The 5,000-nt window shown below is 54.0% G+C and overlaps 1 non-coding gene across 1 annotated transcript in view; it reads right to left on the reverse strand.

Annotated features, from left to right (window-relative positions):
- Positions 1-1,417, reverse strand: part of LOC126321821 (small subunit ribosomal RNA) — a 1,893-nt gene extending 476 nt beyond the window's left edge. The window contains exon 1 of the ribosomal RNA XR_007558558.1: positions 1-1,417. This exon is cut by the window's left edge and continues 476 nt beyond it. This is a non-coding gene — a ribosomal RNA (small subunit ribosomal RNA).
- Between the last annotated feature and the right edge of the window lie 3,583 nt (positions 1,418-5,000).

Here is a 5,000-nt window from a genome sequence, read left to right on the forward strand (position 1 = left end):
AGAGTCTCGTTCGTTATCGGAATTAACCAGACAAATCGCTCCACCAACTAAGAACGGCCATGCACCACCACCCACCGAATCAAGAAAGAGCTATCAATCTGTCAATCCTTCCGGTGTCCGGGCCTGGTGAGGTTTCCCGTGTTGAGTCAAATTAAGCCGCAGGCTCCACTCCTGGTGGTGCCCTTCCGTCAATTCCTTTAAGTTTCAGCTTTGCAACCATACTTCCCCCGGAACCCAAAAGCTTTGGTTTCCCGGAGGCTGCCCGCCGAGTCATCGGAGGAACTGCGGCGGATCGCTGGCTGGCATCGTTTATGGTTAGAACTAGGGCGGTATCTGATCGCCTTCGAACCTCTAACTTTCGTTCTTGATTAATGAAAACATACTTGGCAAATGCTTTCGCTTCTGTTCGTCTTGCGACGATCCAAGAATTTCACCTCTAACGTCGCAATACGAATGCCCCCGCCTGTCCCTATTAATCATTACCTCGGGTTCCGAAAACCAACAAAATAGAACCGAGGTCCTATTCCATTATTCCATGCACACAGTATTCAGGCGGGCTTGCCTGCTTTAAGCACTCTAATTTGTTCAAAGTAAACGTGCCGGCCCACCGAGACACTCAACTAAGAGCACCCTGGTAGGATTTCAACGGGGTCCGCCTCGGGACGCGCAAGCACGCCTTCGGCTCGCCCCACCGGCAGGACGTCCCACGATACATGCCAGTTAAACACCGACGGGCGGTGAACCAACAGCGTGGGACACAAATCCAACTACGAGCTTTTTAACCGCAACAACTTTAATATACGCTATTGGAGCTGGAATTACCGCGGCTGCTGGCACCAGACTTGCCCTCCAATAGATACTCGTTAAAGGATTTAAAGTGTACTCATTCCGATTACGGGGCCTCGGATGAGTCCCGTATCGTTATTTTTCGTCACTACCTCCCCGTGCCGGGAGTGGGTAATTTGCGCGCCTGCTGCCTTCCTTGGATGTGGTAGCCGTTTCTCAGGCTCCCTCTCCGGAATCGAACCCTGATTCCCCGTTACCCGTTACAACCATGGTAGGCGCAGAACCTACCATCGACAGTTGATAAGGCAGACATTTGAAAGATGCGTCGCCGGTACGAGGACCGTGCGATCAGCCCAAAGTTATTCAGAGTCACCAAGGCAAACGGACCAGACGAGCCAATCCGATTGGTTTTGATCTAATAAAAGCGTCCCTTCCATCTCTGGTCGGGACTCTGTTTGCATGTATTAGCTCTAGAATTACCACAGTTATCCAAGTAACGTGGGTACGATCTAAGGAACCATAACTGATTTAATGAGCCATTCGCGGTTTCACCTTAATGCGGCTTGTACTGAGACATGCATGGCTTAATCTTTGAGACAAGCATATGACTACTGGCAGGATCAACCAGGGAGCTGCGTCAACGAGAGCTGAGCAGCCGGCCGCCCGGGAGTGTGTCCCGAGGGCCCGCGCGAACACGCAAGCGTCCGCTCAATTATTCTGCAAACAGGAGGAGGCTGAGCTCCCCTGCACGATACACCTCGAAACCCTCTCAGGTCCCGGCGGCGCGCAGCGCCGTCCTAAGTACTTGGTCGGGTTCGAGAGAGGCGCAATCGCCCGGAGATGGGCGAGTAGACGCTTTCAGTGCGAACACCCGTGCTCCCAACTGAGCTTGCCGCTGCCGACAGAGGCCCGGGAGCGTGCTGTCGTGGCATTGCCGGCGGGAAACAACACGCGCCACCTACGGTGACCGGCAGCTCCAACGCCAGCGCCACAGAAGGGCAAAGCCCCACTTGGGTGCAGAAGCGAACTCTCCCAGCACAGCGCACGCGCCAACACGTCCGCAGAGCTGCGATACAAACCACCTGCGAGAACCGCTGGGGGCGACCGAGCAGCAGACGGCGTCGCGACGCCGAGTGCCGGGCGGCGGCGCATCCTCAACGCACACAGTCCGCAATCGGACCAGCACACTGCAGATGTCCACCGCGCTTCGCACCGGGCTCGGCAGAACCCACTTTGGCCGCCTGGCGCCGCGCGCAGGGTGCGCCGGCGCATAGCTGGGACGCCAGCCGGGCCCGTCGGCCGGCGCTCCTGCCACTGGGCGCCCCCCACCAGCCGGCTGTAGTGCGTGCGCTCACGCAGCGCGCGGCCAGCACGCCGGGCGGCCCCCCCTCACCGGCCGGGGACTGTCCCGCCAAGCCACAGCCTCGTATCGCTTCATACCCACATGGCCAACTCAGGTTCGGGGGCATGGCGGGTACCGCCGAAACAACCGGTTCATAGATGTACCGATCGTCGCTATCACCGATGCACCTGCAGCGCGAACAACCGCTCAACAACTGATTTCCAGTTCATTTGCGGATCTTTGGCAGCAAACGTATACGTCAATCTACATTTGCGAAATCTACGATTCTGGCATGCCTGCATGTTATGTGTCACGACACGCTACATCAGCCCACATACACACTGCGGCATGTACACGAGAGAACACGTGGAAGATGGTCCGCGCACGTGTGCAATGTCCCTTGCGCGGTCGACTGTCAACCGGCCTCTGTAGCATGTCGCAGATGTGGAACGCGGTCCACCGTGCTATCATGTTGTGTGGGGCAATACGATTAAATAGGAAAACCCTCGTCGCTACATCAACAGACGGCTCACGCTGATTCCCGGCAGAGGGAGGAGGGGGGGGGGGGGGCCAACATGCAATACTTTCGTCCGTACCTACCTACCACATGTCTGTACGGCGTACAACAGTGCAATCTCGCTGTAATGGGGAGACGAGACAAGTAGCATCGTGCACAACATATGGCCCTTATGATTCGCCATTGTAGGGCGCAGCCGGTGTACGGTCAAGCATGTGCCACATTATGTCACTCAGTACGTAACGACGGATGATCAGTGTGGGTTACGCGTACATCAGCGGACAGTCCACACAGGCCGTACCACAACGTACACTGACTGCATCGACAACCGAATGCAACTGAACAGCTGCAAGGCTCATTTCACAAACAAACGCCTGACCGACCAGCTTGGAAGGGCAGGAGGGGAGGGCGATATTCGTTCTGTAGCGGTACACCCTTCCAGTGGTTAGCGGGACTGTGTAGAAAGTACGCAACACTCGAAAGACCTTTATGTGAGGGTACGCACCATGGCATCAAGAAATACACATGACACCAGAGGATCCAAGCAGTGAACTATGTTCAGAGGGTTGCTGTTAGGCAAAGCTACATTCCTGTGACGTTACATGTGACAGTTAAGGTGCAGTGTAAGTTAGGTTAAGGTGCAGTGTAAGTTAGGTTAAGGTGCAGCGTAAGTTAGGTTAAGGTGCAGCGTAAGTTAGGTTAAGGTGCAGCGTAAGTTAGGTTAAGGTGCAGCGTAACTTAGGTTAAGGTGCAGCGTAACTTAGGTTAAGGTGCAGCGTAACTTAGGTTAAGGTGCAGCGTAAGTTAGGTTAAGGTGCAGCGTAACTTAGGTTAAGGTGCAGCGTAAGTTAGGTTAAGGTGCAGCGTAAGTTAGGTTAAGGTGCAGCGTAACTTGGGTTAAGGTGCAGCGTAACTTGGGTTAAGGTGCAGCGTAACTTGGGTTAAGGTGCAGCGTAACTTGGGTTAAGGTGCAGCGTAACTTGGGTTAAGGTGCAGCGTAACTTGGGTTAAGGTGCAGCGTAACTTGGGTTAAGGTGCAGCGTAACTTGGGTTAAGGTGCAGCGTAACTTGGGTTAAGGTGCAGCGTAACTTGGGTTAAGGTGCAGCGTAACTTGGGTTAAGGTGCAGCGTAACTTGGGTTAAGGTGCAGCGTAACTTGGGTTAAGGTGCAGCGTAACTTGGGTTAAGGTGCAGCGTAACTTGGGTTAAGGTGCAGCGTAACTTGGGTTAAGGTGCAGCGTAACTTGGGTTAAGGTGCAGCGTAACTTGGGTTAAGGTGCAGCGTAACTTGGGTTAAGGTGCAGCGTAACTTGGGTTAAGGTGCAGCGTAACTTGGGTTAAGGTGCAGCGTAACTTGGGTTAAGGTGCAGCGTAACTTGGGTTAAGGTGCAGCGTAACTTGGGTTAAGGTGCAGCGTAACTTGGGTTAAGGTGCAGCGTAACTTGGGTTAAGGTGCAGCGTAACTTGGGTTAAGGTGCAGCGTAACTTGGGTTAAGGTGCAGCGTAACTTGGGTTAAGGTGCAGCGTAACTTGGGTTAAGGTGCAGCGTAACTTGGGTTAAGGTGCAGCGTAACTTGGGTTAAGGTGCAGCGTAACTTAGGTTAAGGGGCCAACGTGGGTTAGGTTAAGGGGCCAACGTGGGTTAGGTTAAGGGCCAACGTGGGTTAGGTTAAGGGCCAACGTGGGTTAGGTTAAGGGCCAACGTGGGTTAGGTTAAGGGCCAACGTGGGTTAGGTTAAGGGCCAACGTGGGTTAGGTTAAGGGCCAACGTGGGTTAGGTTAAGGGCCAACGTGGGTTAGGTTAAGGGCCAACGTGGGTTAGGTTAAGGGCCAACGTGGGTTAGGTTAAGGGCCAACGTGGGTTAGGTTAAGGGCCAACGTGGGTTAGGTTAAGGGCCAACGTGGGTTAGGTTAAGGGCCAACGTGGGTTAGGTTAAGGGCCAACGTGGGTTAGGTTAAGGGCCAACGTGGGTTAGGTTAAGGGCCAACGTGGGTTAGGTTAAGGGCCAACGTGGGTTAGGTTAAGGGCCAACGTGGGTTAGGTTAAGGGCCAACGTGGGTTAGGTTGCCAGAGATGTGTCAAATCAGGATGTACGTTTGGCTGGTGTCAGGTGGTGGGTTGGTTCGATGCCTTTATAAGGAGTGTGGCCAAAGGGTATTTTATTACTTGTACCTTTTGTGTTGTGGCGTGGCGTTGCGTCCTGTGTTGATACTGGGTGGACCACTGTGGGTGTTGCTGGCTGATTTGAGCTGCGTTGTTTGCGGGTGGTGTGAGACATTCTGTCTTATTAGTGGACGTGACGTTCCTCTTGTCGTTCTTTGGATAGTGTCCTGTGGCAGCGAGGATAAAATGGA

Source organism: Schistocerca gregaria, unplaced genomic scaffold, assembly GCF_023897955.1.
Source record: "Schistocerca gregaria isolate iqSchGreg1 unplaced genomic scaffold, iqSchGreg1.2 ptg000772l, whole genome shotgun sequence".
Classification (NCBI taxonomy): Eukaryota; Metazoa; Arthropoda; class Insecta; order Orthoptera; family Acrididae; genus Schistocerca; species Schistocerca gregaria.